Below are 20,312 nucleotides of genomic sequence, written 5' to 3'. Positions count from 1 at the left end.
ATTCGTTGGCTATTTTTCCTATGAAGAAAAGCCCTCATGTTTACTAAACTATTGAGTTGTTGCATTTTAATAATAGTAAACATTATTCTCTTGGCTTACACTTAAACTTCTTTTAATGTCTTTACCAATGGTGTCCTAGAGTACTGAAGACTGATGCCACTGCTTTTTACTGTGATGGCACTTCTGATCATGTCAATCCATATCGTGAAAATTAGGGATCTATATATCTTGCTGGACAGGTCCGGAAGAAATGAAGAAAACATTGAAGGGCACTCAATATTTGTTTAACCCACTATCCAGCACTTTCCCCAAATATTCTTTCCTCAGACTTTCTCATCACCTCACTGTCGGGGGGAAATTCTGCCGGGGTCGGCGGAGCCGTCCGCGGACCTTCAGGCGGGGAGGCCCCAACTCCTCCCGTATATCCCAAAAGGAATGAGTATGAGACACACGCAAGAAGCAAGGTGATTCTGCTGTTTATTATACAAACGGCAGGGATGGGTCGAGGAACGTACGCGTCCGTCCTGACGCACACACAATCGTGGGGCTCGCAGGCCCTTTTTACCTTCGTATGACGCGCTACTTGCGTCACCTTGGAAAGTTAGCAAAAAACCTATCGCCACTTTTAATTGGCTGCTCGAGTGGTAGGGTTAGTATAGCATACGTATAGAGAACAATATTAATGGTTGAGGGATAGTCAGGTGATATACTTGGGTTGTCCCTTCAACTTGATACATGAAAATTGTTACATGAAGACCCCTGAGGATTGGTCAGTGTTAATAGCGTCAGTGATAGGAGCCCCATGTTCTAATTGGTCCGCTCGCGAGCCTCCCCGTCTGGGACCATCGTTGTTCCCAGCTTGCGGTGCACCTGTCATTTGCAACAATGTATCACTAAGGTTATGTGTAGACCATGCGAGGACTCATTCACATGTTGGTAGGCCGACTACTCCTACTGTCGCAGATGTCCATTGAATTGTATCAGCCTGTGTCTTGCAACAGGGCTTCAGACGTCTCCTTTCTCCTTGCCTTGGCATCCTGTCAGGTTCGGCTTGGTCACGTGAGGTGGGACCGTGTTTGAGGCAGAATTCTGCACAATTAATATTGTTTTTCCACTGTGTGCTTGGTTTAATTTGCAGGTGTGCCTTTGATATCGACTCGCGGCGAGCGAGGTTGCAACATCGTGTCCTTGATTGTCTGCTTTTCGGAATGCGAGTTTGCAACATTGCGGCCTTGGCGGTCTGCTTTCGCCAGGCTCATTTTGCAGGATCAGCAACCTAACTCTTGTTCTTTTAACATTCATGGAAGCTCTTGCTTGCGGCCTACTTGGGCTTGGTGTATAAGTGGAACCGTTTGGTGCACAGGCGCTTTAGGTTATGGTATCATATTGCCTTGTCCCCAGTATCGTGTCTTCGTTATATTCTTCATTATGGCTCCTGGCTTTAGGAGAAGCGTAAGCAAGCTCTTTAGATGAGTTCTTTGTGCGTCTTGCGTTTCTGCGTTTTAAAGAAGGCCTATGTAAAAATAATAAAGATGCACGTCCGTGAGTGTGTTCGAGATTGAAAAGTAATGACAAAGTTTATTTGATGAAAAAAAACTGCGAAAAACAAAATTTATGACTCGTTCTCGTTCTTTCTCGTTCTTCGTGTCTCTCTCTTTCATCTTCTCTCTCTCTTTCGTCTTCTCTCTCTTTCGTCTTCTCTCTCTCTTTCGTCTTCTCTCTCTCTCTCCATAACTGAAATAAATGTGTAACGGAGAATGAGCGAAAACAAATGGAAATAATGATTAAGTATGAAATTGAAATGTAAATATATGTATACATATTGCAGTCACAGGGTCACAGGGATACCGAGTATACCACATTTCGAAAACTTTTTTATTGAAGACATGAGAAGAGAAAAAAATCTGTTGTTTTTGTCATTACGTGTAAGTGCATGCATATTCTAAAATCCACAAAAGTTAGGAGACTATTCACAGAGAAGTTACTATGAATAACTGACTAATCCCAGATTTACCCCTCACACCTGGAGAAAGCTATTGGATTCAAAAAAGAATTTAATGTGAGGAAGGCAGAGTTACAAGCAGTAAGCCAAGAGTAAGCCTGAGTTACTAGTTACTAGAGTTACTAGTAGTGTGCCAAGAGTACGTCAGAATAACTCAAGAGTACCTTGTTTTATTAATGGAATCAGATTTGTACTGTACATCTCTTGCCTCGCAAACACTTAAATTGCTTTCCGAAGAGATTAATAGTCCCGTCCAGTGGTAGTGAAATAGAAGGTGTGGGTCCAAGTTTTCTTGTGCTTCTAAGGCCTCTGTATAGTGATGCAGAAGTATCAGTCTGAGAGTTGAGGCTCTTTGATGTTTTCTGATTTTGCGGGCTATGCGCCTTTGGAGCCTCAGCTGTCTTGTTTGTTGTTCTGCCTGGCTTATTAAGAAAAGTTCATCAAAATTGAGAAACGCGACGGCGTGCGCGCATTCAGAACGGAGTAGAATATGATGACACAACGCCAAAAACAACCACACTAAAACACGGTCACTGAATTCACTGCAACACGTAATACGCTTGTCCGCTCCACCAAGTAATGTATTCACTAGGAAATATCGAAACTCAACTCGCTGCCAATAGAAAAGTTATTAGAAAAAACACTAGCACGTCAAACCAGGAAGTAAACATTTAAATGAAGCGTGCGTAGAATTATTAGAATACGCAACCAAATTCCTTACAGGAACTGACCAACAGTGAAAATAAATATAACGAGACGTGTTATCCTAGATACTTCACAATACTAGAAATTAACACGCGTACAATGAGGAGAATAATACTGAACCAATATTTCACAAGTAATGCGCTAACTAACTTGCATTATAATTTTACACTTAAATATCATTTCCCGCACACACAGCCGCGAAAGGAGAAAATAAACGCACGACAGTTTTCTTTCAAAAAATACGCGCGCTGTTGTATTCAAGTAATTGTTCATAAAAATTCATAGACAAGTACAGTTCTTAATAATTAAAATTAAACTTCTTCTTGAGTAAAATCGAAGATATGAACATTTCACATTCAGAAAACTTGGCTTGCTTCATCTGTAAGTAGATCTTGAAGTTGAAACACGGACTTCTTCTAACAAGAACTTCTGTAGAATAAACTCGCTGGATATTTTTCTTCTAAAAAGGAATTTTAACACTGCTTATATTAAATATCATAAGAGCTAACTAAACTGCAACCTTCCTCTAAAGAAACTGGAATGAAAGGCAGTTTCGAATGTTGGTAACTGTTCCAAATTACCTCACAATTATTTTCCACCAATCATTGGTGTTGAACTGAACCTCCATCTTGGTTTGGGGAATTTGGTACTTCCTGTATATAGTTAACATTAAGGCAACTTATTACAATATTGACATATGTAAAACACTGAACCCAAATTCAACATCTCTCAACCAATACTCTTACTAATAATGTAATAATGAGGTTTTAAAGATAAAGGTTTACTTAATTCTTTTTAATGCAGATTTTCTATAGTAATTTCTCCTTGAATATTTATAAATATGCCATGGAATCCTGACAGTACCCCCTCCGTAATGCCCTAACCCAGGGCCAACTTTTTCAGGGTGTAAATGATGAAATCTTTTTACCAATCTAGGGGCATGTACATTTTCAACTTTCTCCCACGAACGTTCCTCAGGACCATATCCCTTCCAATCAACCAAGTATTGAAGTTGACCATGAACAATTCTAGAATCTAAAATTGCTTGCACTTCAAATTCATTCTCATCTTCAGAAAACACAGGACTAGGAACATCATGCATTCTGGTATCATTCCTAAATGTTTTCAATAATTTTACATGAAAAGTTGGATGAATTTTTAATCCTAATGGTAACTTCAATTTCACAGATACTGGGGAATAAACCTTTTCTATCTCAAATGGTCCACTATATCGTGGACTAAATTTACTTCTCCCCTTCAAAGGTACATTCTTCGTGGATAACCATACTTTGTCTCTGACCTGTTAATTTGGTTCTTTTCGACGCTTTCTGTCTGCAAATTTTTTGTAATTTAGTTAACTCTTATTCAACGCCTGAACAGCAAGTTTCAAATTTTGTTCCATAGCAATTAACCTACTTTCAACATCTGGAACCTCAATTTCCTCTAAAACCACTCCTCTCAAAAATCGCGGATGGAATCCCTGATTTAGAAAGAATGGGGACATAGAAGTTGAATCTTTAGTAGCGTTATTATAGCAAAATTCTGCCAATCAAAGTAGTTCCAACCACCCCTGACCTGCACCAAGATAGCATCGTATATACTTTTCTAACTCTTGATTCACCCTCTCGGTTTGGCCGTTACTCTCAGGATGATAGCTTGTTGTTAAATTAATCTCAATTTTCAACTCTTTGCAAAAAGCTTTCCAAAATCTAGAGACAAATTGAGATCCTCTATCGGAAATTACTTGATTAGGTAAACCATGTAATTTAACAACATTTTGCAGGAAAGCCTGAGCTAAAGATGTCGCTGTAGTCCCTACCTTGATGGGAATAAAATGACTAGCCTTAGAAAACACATCCACAACTACAAGAATAGTAGAACAACCCTTGTCAGGCGGTAAATCCACAATATAATCCATTGATACCGTATGCCACGGACAAGGTGGAACTGGAAGTGTAACTAAATATCCTGCAGCTTTCTGATGATCAGACTTAGAACGAATACAAACATCACAAGTTCTCACATAATTCTCAGAATCTTCCTTCATTTCCTTCCACCAAAATTCCCTTTGAAGAAGATCAAAAGTTTTCTTAATTCCTGGGTGACCAGCTAACGGGGAATCATGACAATTCTTTAATGCTTCAATTCTCAATTCTTCACAAGGCAAATACAATTGCTTTCCAACATATGGTAAACCTTCTATAATGTGACGTTCAGAATCTTCTGCCACCCAATCCAATAGTTCCTTGTCAGTAAAAGATTGTAAAATTGACTCACGAAAATCCTGAACCTTTTCAACCCCAGCAATGACAAAATTATTTTCTGCAAGTAAAGATCACACACACATTGCAGTAGCGAGCGCTCTACCTACTGAGCTATCTTACCAGTTATAGCTACCAGAAAACCAACCACTCCAGAAACAAAGAGCCACATGCTGCTGCGCACAGCCACAGCCCAGGAACCACAATGAAACAACATTTTTGCAGAGTATACTCTTTACGTAATCATATTTATTAAAAAATAATGTCCAGTAGGGCTTTAGCGCCTATGATGACAATCAGAGTAGCAGTAAGCAGCCCGGTGAAGAAGCGTCCTTGTCCTCTCCCTGAATTGAAATATGCATCCAAGACGACCCGGGTTCTCAAGCAGTTGTTGTCTCCGGGAGGAGGGGGGTCATCGTGTCTCTGCACCGGGTGCGGTGGCACCTCCACCACTGCGCGAGTTTCGGTCTCCACCGGAATAGGCGGCGGCCTCCTGGGCATCCTTCCCCAGCTCTGCTGCGTGTTCCTGCGCCTCCCATCGAGACTGGTGGAGGTTTGTGAGCGGACCCCGCTCACTGACCTGGACCTCCCTGACCTGGACTCCAACATCGCCATGCTGCTCGCTGTGTACGGGAGATGAACGCTGCCTGGAGAGTATCCACACTGAAGGCAGTCGCAGCAGATGGGGCCGATACATTGAAGGCTGCTAGGCGCTCCCAAAAGGCCATTACCCAACAGGGTGGTGACAGTGTTCAAAAAGAGCGGGAAAGAGTGGGATAGTAGAGAAGATATTGCTAGTAAGGAAAAAAAGAGGGGGCCAAAAAAGTGCTGTATGGGAGAAAAAGGAAGCAGGAGGGAAAGGAGAGAAAGGGGAGCCTATTTGTGATGCTAGGTGGGCAGGTGCTTGCTCTAGCTACCCACCTATACGCAATCGCAGCTGCAATAGATAAATGAACAGGGAAACAATTAAAATGCAGGCACTTAGATAAGGTTCAACTGAAATGGGCCAAAAAGATCCATATGGTTGACGGAAATCCCTTTTGTGTGAATTATCTGTGTTCACCTTGTACCAAGTTGGCAGCTAAACCATCGCAGATGAAACCCAAGGACGGGGAACAGGGCTGGGTGTGTCTGTAGCGAGGCCAACCACTGTCCCAATTTTATGGGCTGTGTCTCGCATACAGTCAGCTCGGAACAGGAATGAGCCGTCCAAAGTCTTCCCAACTCACCTTTTTCATCTGATAGTTAAAAGCTGAGGGAAGCACAGCGTCTTTCCACTGCTCCCCCAGATTCAGCTTTGTGTCAACCTCATTTCAATAAACCTATTACAGTTTGATGACCCAGACACAGGGGAGCCTGGGTAAGGACGATTGGGGGTGATAATAAATGGGAGGGGAGTATAACGCAGCATGCTGTGTAAAATAATGGGTCATGCAGATGACCTTATATTGAATTCTAGTTCACTGTGAATAACTTTAAAAACCAAAAGATATTGTTTTTAGGTCCACATTCCTTTGCAGTATGCTAATGCAATTGTGTATTCAGAGTGGTGAATATAAAGTTATGCATGTCTTTTTGTTTGACCTATTTCTATAACAATGTACATAATGTTAGGTTGGTTTCTTCTGTGATTTGTGTATTTTTCAAGGCATTTGTCGAAATACTAATTATTTAGTTATTGGAAAACCAACCTTAAAAAATATTTGTGATATGTCACTGGGAAGATATGTACTCGGGTGCATAAATCACAGCCTGTGGTCCAGATACTGATTTCACTACTTTAACAAAATGTCTGATCCCGGGCAAATCATTTAATCTCACATGCCTGATCAGCTGACATTGGCTGTCACTAGAAGTGATTTTGTTTGCTATTTGTCCTATGAAGAAAAGCCCTCATGTTTACTAAACTATTGAGTTGTTGCATTTTAATAATAGTAAATATTATTCTCTTGGCTCACACTTGAAAACTTCTTTTAACGTCTTTACCAATGGTGTCCTAGAGTACTGAAGACTGATGCCACTGCTTTTAATGTTATTTACTGTGATGGCACTTCTGATCATGTCAATCCATATCGTGAAAATTATATCTTGCTGGACAGGTCCGGAAGAAATGAAGAAAACATTGAGGGGCACTCAATATTTGTTTAACCCACTATCCAGCACTTTCCCCAAATATTCTTTTCTCAGACTTTCTCATCACCTCACGGTTTAATATTGTTCCTCCTTTTTCTCTCTCTCAGCACTGTAGCTAGGTTTATTTACACAAAGAGCTCCCACTAGGGAAGGCACATCATATAGCCCTGAACACACAGACACACACACATACACACACACCCAATTCGGTGTCTGCCAGGCTTCCTGTAGCAGATGGGTTCAAAGCAGCGTACCAGTGTTATGACTTAGCGGTACCCCTTGCAATTCGATATTCAACACAGGCAAGGCAAGGTCGGGTGCCCACCCTCTTAGGTTGGTGGAAATGCCCTGCCATTAGGGGAGAGTCGTCCCTGCTGCGTCACTCAACCTTCAACCTCACAACTTGCCCCAAAGATCCAGAATTTATAAGAGTGCATGGAAGTTCTGAAATAGCCACCGCCCCCATGCCCTGACCTTCCCACACAAACACACTGCAAAGCCCCCGGAGTTACTCAATGTCAGAGTCGATCATTTGTGATGGGGGAAGGGAGAGACAGTGTGTGGGTAGGTGGTTGAACCCTTGGCACTTAGTCTGCAGCACAGGCGGGGTTCCCCCGAGCAGAACAGAATGAGAACCTCTCAATCAAGCAAGAACAGCAGCTGCCAGGAGCACCCGAAAGTGCCCTGGAAAAGAAAGCTTGGGCACTCCCAGATCCCCTCCCCCACTGCCCTCGGCCACAGCTGAGCTCTCCAACCTCTGTGAGTAGTCCGACTTGTTCTCTGCCTTTGCGTCAAGGCCTGCAGTCACTCTGCCTGTGTGCTGCGGCAGGGCAGCACACAGGCAGAGAAAGCAGACATGCGCATATATCTCTTCTCCCGGCTGCTGCCCGCATACTTCCCTCAGTGGCTTTGCTCTCAGTGGGAAGGAAACGCATCAGATGGCCGGGGGGGGCAGAGAAAATGAAACAAAAACACACCAGAAGTTCCTTTCGCCCACAGCAGTTCTACATGATGAGAAAGGGTCTGCAGAGGTGGTGTGGCGGAGTGGATCAGGGGCGTGGCAATGGAGAATACTAGTGACACTGGAGGTGATGGAGTCTGTTGGAGATGCGGTAAACTCTAGGAGATGCTTCCTGCTTCCAACATCCTTCCTTTCTCCTTAATAGCTGAATTTTACCAAATCGATGCTTGCGGCGAGCGTAAAGCAACAGCACCTACTAATTCATACTACTGTTTCCAACATTTCCTCAAAAATTCTGTTACGGGATTCCTCTGAGTCACCTTACTCGACGTAGTCGGAAGTACTCTTTGTAATAGCGGACCCACCAATCCCATTTCAGCAACCATCCAGTCATTTGGTACCGCGTCTACAAATGGTATAATAAACTGACATGAATAAGCCAAATGATATGCACGAAAATTTGGCAAGCCCAACCCCCCCCCTTCCCAAAGGAAGCTGAAGTTTCCATAATTGCAACTTCGTATTTTTTTATCCCATATAAATGACTGTATCAAAAAGTCAATTTGCTTCCATATTGAGGATTTAATCTCCAATGGTAGCATGCTAAGCACGTAGTTAATTTTAGGTGCAGCAGTCATCTTCAAAGCATTTGCCTTAACCCACAACGAAAGTCTCAACAAAGACCACCTCTCCAGATTAGCTTTAAACTCTCTGCACACCTCACCCATGTTTTCTTCAACCATGCTCTCCACAAATGCGGTGAGCCAAATTCCTAGATACTTCATCCTCCTCTAACACCGTTGGACTCCCAAATTTGAAATACATATTTTATCACAAATAGGCATCAACGGCATCACCTCTGATTTTGAGCAATTAATTTTATACCCCGCCACCTTCTAAAAATGGTCCAGCAATTCCAATAAGTTAGGTAATGACTCCTTCAGATCTCTTAGAATTAACAGTAAATCATCCGCAAAGAACCATATTTTTTGTCCCATGCTTCGGGATCACCCGACATGAGTACCTCAGCTGCGGTCATGCAGCAAACAGCCTGCAGGGGTCACCCTGCAGGGTCCGGGTCACCGGACAGACCACATCAGCTGGGGGCACCCAGCACATGGCAGCCTCGGCTTTGGGGGCACCCAGGCCGGGGCTGCTAGACCAGGCCGCGATCAAGCGGCAGACGACACCACAAGAATCAGACACAGACACGAGTTGCCGTATCCTGGGGCTCTGCTGCACTGAATCTTACGTGCCAGCAGAGCCCCTTTTATTAGAGGAGCGTCATGACGATGTCATGACGCTTCCCGTTACAGAAACACAGTCCTCAAATGTTAGAATGTCACTTTTCGTCCTTGATTGGACTCACTTGGTAACCAAGTACTGCGACGAGGAAGGTGATTCATGCGACTTGCTGGTTTCGGGTCCCAGGAAAAGCCAGAAAGTTCTAGAAAATGCCATCCTGCATTTGCAATGCTTTTAGAAAAGGGGACACCGGAGCAGTCATACAGAGAAAACTTTGCTGGAGGATGAACGCATCGCTCCAGGGCCCGTTGATGCACAAGATCTCTCTGCCTGCCTGTGTGGGAGCTTTCAGTGCAGTTTGATGAGATGAGGGTGTACTTTAAAGCTGTGTCAACAGTGAAGTATTTTATCAAAATAGGCCGTGGGGCATTTTATTGGGAATCATAAAAAAAAAGCGAAGCCATAGCCGTGCTTTCTCTTCTGGGGAGATGCAATACAACATACAGAATATTCAAAAGCTTCTCTGAACATACCAACCACCAAGACCGCACCGAGCAAGGCCAGCAGCAACTTCGTATTTGCTGATATTGTTCTAGGTTGGAGACAAAAAGATAATATAAGTGGGAAAAATATGCTTGACATTAGAACCAAACAATATTATGGCAACGAGCAAATTTGTCGCCTCTAAAAATCAGTAACTTTTGCTATTGGAATATAGTCACAGGGATACCGAGTATACCACATTTTTAAAACTTTTTTATTGAAGACATGAGAAGAGAAAAAAATCTGTTGTTTTTGTCATTACGTGTAAGTGCATGCATATTCTAAAATCCACAAAAGTTAGGAGACTATTCACAGAGAAGTTACTATGAATAACTGACTAATCCCAGATTTACCCCTCACACCTGGAGAAAGCTATTGGATTCAAAAAAGAATTTAATGTGAGGAAGGCAGAGTTACAAGCAGTAAGCCAAGAGTAAGCCTGAGTTACTAGTAGTGTGCCAAGAGTACGTCAGAATAACTCAAGAGTACCTTGTTTTATTAATGGAATCAGATTTGTACTGTACATCTCTTGCCTCGCAAACACTTAAATTGCTTTCCGAAGAGATTAATAAGTGGAACCGTTTGGTGCACAGGCGCTTTAGGTTATGGTATCATATTGCCTTGTCCCCAGTATCGTGTCTTCGATATATTCTTCATTATGGCTCCTGGCTTTAGGAGAAGCGTAAGCAAGCTCTTTAGATGAGTTCTTTGTGCGTCTTGCGTTTCTGCGTTTTAAAGAAGGCCTATGTAAAAATAATAAAGATGCACGTCCGTGAGTGTGTTCGAGATTGAAAAGTAATACAAAGTTTATTTGATGAAAAAAAACTGCGAAAAACAAAATTTATGACTCGTTCTCGTTCTTTCTCGTTCTCTTTCTCGTTCTTCGTGTCTCTCTCTTTCATCTTCTCTCTCTTTCGTCTTCTCTCTCTTTCGTCTTCTCTCTCTCTTTCGTCTTCTCTCTCTCTTTCGTCTTCTCTCTCTCTCTCTCCATAACTGAAATAATTGTGTAACGGAGAATGAGCGAAAACAAATGGAAATAATGATTAAGTATGAAATTGAAATGTAAATATATGTATACATATTGCAGTCACAGGGTCACAGGGATACCGAGTATACCACATTTTTAAAACTTTTTTATTGAAGACATGAGAAGAGAAAAAAATCTGTTGTTTTTGTCATTACGTGTAAGTGCATGCATATTCTAAAATCCACAAAAGTTAGGAGACTATTCACAGAGAAGTTACTATGAATAACTGACTAATCCCAGATTTACCCCTCACACCTGGAGAAAGCTATTGGATTCAAAAAAGAATTTAATGTGAGGAAGGCAGAGTTACAAGCAGTAAGCCAAGAGTAAGCCTGAGTTACTAGTTACTAGAGTTACTAGTAGTGTGCCAAGAGTACGTCAGAATAACTCAAGAGTACCTTGTTTTATTAATGGAATCAGATTTGTACTGTACATCTCTTGCCTCGCAAACACTTAAATTGCTTTCCGAAGAGATTAATAGTCCCGTCCAGTGGTAGTGAAATAGAAGGTGTGGGTCCAAGTTTTCTTGTGCTTCTAAGGCCTCTGTATAGTGATGCAGAAGTATCAGTCTGAGAGTTGCGGCTCTTTGATGTTTTCTGATTTTGCGGGCTATGCGCCTTTGGAGCCTCAGCTGTCTTGTTTGTTGTTCTGCCTGGCTTATTAAGAAAAGTTCATCAAAATTGAGAAACGCGACGGCGTGCGCGCATTCAGAACGGAGTAGAATATGATGACACGACGCCAAAAACAACCACACTAAAACACGGTCACTGAATTCACTGCAACACGTAATACTTAACCGCACTCTAAAACGGTCATTAAACTTACTGCAACACGTAATACACTTGTCCGCTCCACCAAGTAATGTATTCACTAGGAAATATCGAAACTCAACTCGCTGCCAATAGAAACGTTATTAGAAAAAACACTAGCACGTCAAACCAGGAAGTAAACATTTAAATGAAGCGTGCGTAGAATTATTAGAATACGCAACCAAATTCCTTACAGGAACTGACCAACAGTGAAAATAAATATAACGAGATGTGTTATCCTAGATACTTCACAATACTAGAAATTAACACGCGTACAATGAGGAGAATAATACTGAACCAATATTTCACAAGTTATGCGCTAACTAACTTGCATTATAATTTTACACTTAAATATCATTTCCCGCACACACAGCCGCGAAAGGAGAAAATAAACGCACAACAGTTTTCTTTCAAAAAATACGCGCGCTGTTGTATTCAAGTAATTGTTCATAAAAATTCATAGACAAGTACAGTTCTTAATAATTAAAATTAAACTTCTTCTTGAGTAAAATCGAAGATATGAACATTTCACATTCAGAAAACTTGGCTTGCTTCATCTGTAAGTAGATCTTGAAGTTGAAACACGGACTTCTTCTAACAAGAACTTCTGTAGAATCAACTCGCTGGATATTTTTCTTCTAAAAAGGAATTTTAACACTGCTTATATTAAATATCATAAGAGCTAACTAAACTGCAACCTTCCTCTAAAGAAACTGGAATGAAAGGCAGTTTCGAATGTTGGTAACTGTTCCAAATTACCTCACAATTATTTTCCACCAATCATTGGTGTTGAACTGAACCTCCATCTTGGTTTGGGGAATTTGGTACTTCCTGTATATAGTTAACATTAAGGAAACTTATTACAATATTGACATATGTAAAACACTGAACCCAAATTCAACATCTCTCAACCAATACTCTTACTAATAATGTAATAATGAGGTTTTAAAGATAAAGGTTTACTTAATTCTTTTTAATGCAGATTTTCTATAGTAATTTCTCCTTGAATATTTATAAATATGCCATGGAATCCTGACAGTACCCCCTCCGTAATGCCCTAACCCAGGGCCAACTTTTTCAGGGTGTAAATGATGAAATCTTTTTACCAATCTAGGGGCATGTACATTTTCAACTTTCTCCCACGAACGTTCCTCAGGACCATATCCCTTCCAATCAACCAAGTATTGAAGTTGACCATGAACAATTCTAGAATCTAAAATTGCTTGCACTTCAAATTCATTCTCATCTTCAGAAAACACAGGACCAGGAACATCATGCATTCTGGTATCATTCCTAAATGTTTTCAATAATTTTACATGAAAAGTTGGATGCATTTTTAATCCTAATGGTAACTTCAATTTCACAGATACTGGGGAATAAACCTTTTCTATCTCAAATGGTCCACTATATCGTGGACTAAATTTACTTCTCCCCTTCAAAGGTACATTCTTCGTGGATAACCATACTTTGTCTCCGACCTGATAATTTGGTTCTTTTCGACGCTTTCTGTCTGCAAATTTTTTGTAATTTAGTTTACTCTTATTCACCGCCTGAACAGCAAGTTTCAAATTTTGTTCCATAGAAATTAACCTACTTTCAACATCTGGAACCTCAATTTCCTCTAAAACCACTCCTCTCAAAAATCGCGGATGGAATCCCTGATTTAGAAAGAATGGGGACATAGAAGTTGAATCTTTAGTAGCGTTATTATAGCAAAATTCTGCCAATCAAAGTAGTTCCAACCACCCCTGACCTGCACCAAGATAGCATCGTATATACTTTTCTAACTCTTGATTCACCCTCTCGGTTTGGCCGTTACTCTCAGGATGATAGCTTGTTGTTAAATTAATCTCAATTTTCAACTCTTTGCAAAAAGCTTTCCAAAATCTAGAGACAAATTGAGATCCTCTATCGGAAATTACTTGATTAGGTAAACCATGTAATTTAACAACATTTTGCAGTAAAGCCTGAGCTAAAGATGTCGCTGTAGTCCCTCCCTTGATGGGAATAAAATGACCAGCCTTAGAAAACACATCCACAACTACAAGAATAGTAGAACAACCCTTGTCAGGCGGTAAATCCACTATAATCCATTGATACCGTATGCCACGGACAAGGTGGAAGTGTAACTAAATATCCTGCAGCTTTCTGATGATCAGACTTAGAACGAATACAAACATCACAAGTTCTCACATAATTCTCAGAATCTTCCTTCATTTCCTTCCACCAAAATTCCCTTTGAAGAAGATCAAAAGTTTTCTTAATTCCTGGGTGACCAGCTAACGGCGAATCATGACAATTTTTTAATGCTTCAATTCTCAATTCTTCACAAGGCAAATACAATTGCTTTCCAACATATGGTAAACCTTCTATAATGTGACGTTCAGAATCTTCTGCCACCCAATCCAATAGTTCCTTGTCAGTAAAAGATTGTAAAATTGACTCACGAAAATCCTGAACCTTTTCAACCCCAGCAATGACAAAATTCTTTTCTGCAAGTAAAGATCACACACACATTGCAGTAGCGAGCGCTCTACCTACTGAGCTATCTTACCAGTTATAGCTACCAGAAAACCAACCACTCCAGAAACAAAGAGCCACATGCTGCTGCGCACAGCCACAGCCCAGGAACCACAATGAAACAACATTTTTGCAGAGTATACTGTTTACGTAATCATATTTATTAAAAAATAATGTCCAGTAGGGCTTTAGCGCCTATGATGACAATCAGAGTGGCAGTAAGCAGCCCGGTGAAGAAGCGTCCTTGTCCTCTCCCTGAATTGAAATATGCATCCAAGACGACCCGGGTTCTCAAGCAGTTGTTGTCTCCGGGAGGAGGTGGGTCGTCGTGTCTCTGCACCGGGTGCGGTGGCACCTCCACCACTGCGCGAGTTTCGGTCTCCACCGGAATAGGCGGCGGCCTCCTGGGCATCCTTCCCCCAGCTCTGCTGTGTGTTCCTGCGCCTCCCATCGAGACTGGTGAAGGTTTGTGAGCGGACCCCGCTCACTGACTTGGACCTCCCTGACCTGGACTCCGACATCGCCATGCTGCTCGCTGTGTACGGGAGATGAACGCTGCCTGGAGAGTATCCACACTGAAGGCAGTCGCAGCAGATGGGGCCGATACATTGAAGGCTGCTAGGCGCTCCCAAAAGGCCATTACCCAACAGGGTGGTGACAGTGTTCAAAAAGAGCGGGAAAGAGTGGGATAGTAGAGAAGATATTGCTAGTAAGGAAAAAAAGAGGGGGCCAAAAAAGTGCTGTATGGGAGAAAAAGGAAGCAGGAGGGAAAGGAGAGAAAGGGGAGCCTATTTGTGATGCTAGGTGGGCAGGTGCTTGCTCTAGCTACCCACCTATACGCAATCGCAGCTGCAATAGATAAATGAACAGGGAAACAATTAAAATGCAGGCACTTAGATAAGGTTCAACTGAAATGGGCCAAAAAGATCCATATGGTTGACGGAAATCCCTTTTGTGTGAATTATCTGTGTTCACCTTGTACCAAGTTGGCAGCTAAACCATCCCAGATGAAACCCAAGGACGGGGAACAGGGCTGGGTGTGTCTGTAGCGAGGCCAACCACTGTCCCAATTTTATGGGCTGTGTCCTGTGTCTCGCATACAGTCAGCTCGGAACAGGAATCAGCCGTCCAAAGTCTACCCAACTCACCTTTTTCATCTGATAGTTAAAAGCTGAGGGAAGCACAGCGTCTTTCCACTGCTCCCCCAGGTTCAGCTTTGTGTCAACCTCATTTCAATAAACCTATTACAGTTTGATGACCCAGACACAGGGGAGCCTGGGTAAGGACGATTGGGGGTGATAATAAATGGGAGGGGAGTATAACGCAGCATGCTGTGTAAAATAATGGGTCATGCAGATGACCTTATATTGAATTCTAGTTCACTGTGAATAACTTTAAAAACCAAAAGATATTGTTTTCAGGTCCACATTCCTTTGCAGTATGCTAATGCAATTGTGAATTCAGAGTGGTGAATATAAAGTTATGCATGTCTTTTTGTTTGACCTATTTCTATAACAATGTACATAATGTTAGGTTGGTTTCTTCTGTGATTTGTGTATTTTTCAAGGCATTTGTCGAAATACTAATTATTTAGTTATTGGAAAACCAACCTTAAAAAATATTTGTGATATGTCACTTTGAAGATATGTACTCAGGTGCATAAATCGCAGCCTGTGGTCCAGATACTGATTTCACTACTTTAACAAAATGTCTGATCCTGGGCAAATCATTTAATCTCACATGCCTGATCAGCTGACATTGGGTGTCACTAGAAGTGAATTCGTTGGCTATTTTTCCTATGAAGAAAAGCCCTCATGTTTACTAAACTATTGAGTTGTTGCATTTTAATAATAGTAAACATTATTCTCTTGGCTTACACTTAAACTTCTTTTAATGTCTTTACCAATGGTGTCCTAGAGTACTGAAGACTGATGCCACTGCTTTTTACTGTGATGGCACTTCTGATCATGTCAATCCATATCGTGAAAATTAGGGATCTATATATCTTGCTGGACAGGTCCGGAAGAAATGAAGAAAACATTGAGGGGCACTCAATATTTGTTTAACCCACTATCCAGCACTTTCCCCAAATATTCTTTCCTCAGACTTTCTCATCACCTCACTGTCGGGGGGGGAATTCTGCCGGGGTCGGCGGAGCCGTCCGCGGACCTTCAGGCGGGGAGGCCCCAACTCCTCCCGTATATCCCAAAAGGAATGAGTATGAGACACGCAAGAAGCAAGGTGATTCTGCTGTTTATTATACAAACGGCAGGGATGGGTCGAGGAACGTACGCGTCCCTCCTGACGCACACACAATCGTGGGGCTCGCAGGCCCTTTTTACCTTCGTGTGACGCGCTACTTGCGTCACCTTGGAAAGTTAGCAAAAAACCTATCGCCACTTTTAATTGGCTGCTCGAGTGGTAGGGTTAGTATAGCATACGTATAGAGAACAATATTAATGGTTGAGGGATAGTCAGGTGATATACTTGGGTTGTCCCTTCAACTTGATACATGAAAATTGTTACATGAAGACCCCTGAGGATTGGTCAGTGTTAATAGCGTCAGTGATAGGAGCCCCATGTTCTAATTGGTCCGCTCGCGAGCCTCCCCGTCTGGGACCATCGTTGTTCCCAGCTCGCGGTGCACCTGTCATTTGCAACAATGTATCACTAAGGTTATGTGTAGACCATGCGAGGACTCATTCACATGTTGGTAGGCCGACTACTCCTACTGTCGCAGATGTCCATTGAATTGTATCAGCCTGTGTCTTGCAACAGGGCTTCAGACGTCTCCTTTCACCTTGCCTTGGCATCCTGTCAGGTTCGGCTTGGTCACGTGAGGTGGGACCGTGTTTGAGGCAGAATTCTGCACAATTAATATTGTTTTTCCACTGTGTGCTTGGTTTAATTTGCAGGTGTGCCTTTGATATCGACTCGCGGCGAGCGAGGTTGCAACATCGTGTCCTTGATTGTCTGCTTTTCGGAATGCGAGTTTGCAACATTGCGGCCTTGGCGGTCTGCTTTCGCCAGGCTCATTTTGCAGGATCAGCAACCTAACTCTTGTTCTTTTAACATTCATGGAAGCTCTTGCTTGCGGCCTACTTGGGCTTGGTGTATAAGTGGAACCGTTTGGTGCACAGGCGCTTTAGGTTATGGTATCATATTGCCTTGTCCCCAGTATCGTGTCTTCGTTATATTCTTCATTATGGCTCCTGGCTTTAGGAGAAGCGTAAGCAAGCTCTTTAGATGAGTTCTTTGTGCGTCTTGCGTTTCTGCGTTTTAAAGAAGGCCTATGTAAAAATAATAAAGATGCACGTCCGTGAGTGTGTTCGAGATTGAAAAGTAATGACAAAGTTTATTTGATGAAAAAAAACTGCGAAAAACAAAATTTATGACTCGTTCTCGTTCTTTCTCGTTCTTCGTGTCTCTCTTTCATCCTCTCTCTCTCTTTCGTCTTCTCTCTCTTTCGTCTTCTCTCTCTCTTTCGTCTTCTCTCTCTCTTTCGTCTTCTCTCTCTCTCTCCATAACTGAAATAAATGTGTAACGGAGAATGAGCGAAAACAAATGGAAATAATGATTAAGTATGAAATTGAAATGTAAATATATGTATACATATTGCAGTCACAGGGTCACAGGGATACCGAGTATACCACATTTTTAAAACTTTTTTATTGAAGACATGAGAAGAGAAAAAAATCTGTTGTTTTTGTCATTACGTGTAAGTGCATGCATATTCTAAAATCCACAAAAGTTAGGAGACTATTCACAGAGAAGTTACTATGAATAACTGACTAATCCCAGATTTACCCCTCACACCTGGAGAAAGCTATTGGATTCAAAAAAGAATTTAATGTGAGGAAGGCAGAGTTACAAGCAGTAAGCCAAGAGTAAGCCTGAGTTACTAGTTACTAGAGTTACTAGTAGTGTGCCAAGAGTACGTCAGAATAACTCAAGAGTACCTTGTTTTATTAATGGAATCAGATTTGTACTGTACATCTCTTGCCTCGCAAACACTTAAATTGCTTTCCGAAGAGATTAATAGTCCCGTCCAGTGGTAGTGAAATAGAAGGTGTGGGTCCAAGTTTTCTTGTGCTTCTAAGGCCTCTGTATAGTGATGCAGAAGTATCAGTCTGAGAGTTGAGGCTCTTTGATGTTTTCTGATTTTGCGGGCTATGCGCCTTTGGAGCCTCAGCTGTCTTGTTTGTTGTTCTGCCTGGCTTATTAAGAAAAGTTCATCAAAATTGAGAAACGCGACGGCGTGCGCGCATTCAGAACGGAGTAGAATATGATGACACGACGCCAAAAACAACCACACTAAAACACGGTCACTGAATTCACTGCAACACGTAATACTTAACCGCACTCTAAAACGGTCATTAAACTTACTGCAACACGTAATACACTTGTCCGCTCCACCAAGTAATGTATTCACTAGGAAATATCGAAACTCAACTCGCTGCCAATAGAAAAGTTATTAGAAAAAACACTAGCACGTCAAACCAGGAAGTAAACATTTAAATGAAGCGTGCGTAGAATTATTAGAATACGCAACCAAATTCCTTACAGGAACTGACCAACAGTGAAAATAAATATAACGAGACGTGTTATCCTAGATACTTCACAATACTAGAAATTAACACGCGTACAATGAGGAGAATAATACTGAACCAATATTTCACAAGTAATGCGCTAACTAACTTGCATTATAATTTTACACTTAAATATCATTTCCCGCACACACAGCCGCGAAAGGAGAAAATAAACGCACGACAGTTTTCTTTCAAAAAATACGCGCGCTGTTGTATTCAAGTAATTGTTCATAAAAATTCATAGACAAGTACAGTTCTTAATAATTAAAATTAAACTTCTTCTTGAGTAAAATCGAAGATATGAACATTTCACATTCAGAAAACTTGGCTTGCTTCATCTGTAAGTAGATCTTGAAGTTGAAACACGGACTTCTTCTAACAAGAACTTCTGTAGAATCAACTCACTGGATATTTTTCCTCTAAAAAGGAATTTTAACACTGCTTATATTAATTATCATAAGAGCTAACTAAACTGCAACCTTCCTCTAAAGAAACTTGAATGAAAGGCAGTTTCGAATGTTGGTAACTGTTCCAAATTACCTCACAATTATTTTCCACCAATCATTGGTGTTGAACTGAACCTCCATCTTGGTTTGGGGAATTTGGTACTTCCTGTATATAGTTAACATTAAGGCAACTTATTACAATATTGACATATGTAAAACACTGAACCCAAATTCAACATCTCTCAACCAATACTCTTACTAATAATGTAATAATGAGGTTTTAAAGATAAAGGTTTACTTAATTCTTTTTAATGCAGATTTTCTATAGTAATTTCTCCTTGAATATTTATAAATATGCCATGGAATCCTGACAGTACCCCCTCCGTAATGCCCTAACCCAGGGCCAACTTTTTCAGGGTGTAAATGATGAAATCTTTTTACCAATCTAGGGGCATGTACATTTTCAACTTTCTCCCACGAACGTTCCTCAGGACCATATCCCTTCCAATCAACCAAGTATTGAAGTTGACCATGAACAATTCTAGAATCTAAAATTGCTTGCACTTCAAATTCATTCTCATCTTCAGAAAACACAGGACTAGGAACATCATGCATTCTGGTATCATTCCTAAATGTTTTCAATAATTTTACATGAAAAGTTGGATGAATTTTTAATCCTAATGGTAACTTCAATTTCACAGATACTGGGGAATAAACCTTTTCTATCTCAAATGGTCCACTATATCGTGGACTAAATTTACTTCTCCCCTTCAAAGGTACATTCTTCGTGGATAACCATACTTTGTCTCTGACCTGTTAATTTGGTTCTTTTCGACGCTTTCTGTCTGCAAATTTTTTGTAATTTAGTTAACTCTTATTCAACGCCTGAACAGCAAGTTTCAAATTTTGTTCCATAGCAATTAACCTACTTTCAACATCTGGAACCTCAATTTCCTCTAAAACCACTCCTCTCAAAAATCGCGGATGGAATCCCTGATTTAGAAAGAATGGGGACATAGAAGTTGAATCTTTAGTAGCGTTATTATAGCAAAATTCTGCCAATCAAAGTAG

Source organism: Ambystoma mexicanum, chromosome 9 (genome assembly GCF_040938575.1).
Source record: "Ambystoma mexicanum isolate Mex_15411 chromosome 9, UKY_AmexF1_1, whole genome shotgun sequence".
NCBI classification, from domain to species: Eukaryota; Metazoa; Chordata; class Amphibia; order Caudata; family Ambystomatidae; genus Ambystoma; species Ambystoma mexicanum.
Note: the sequence above shows the minus strand (reverse complement) of the source record.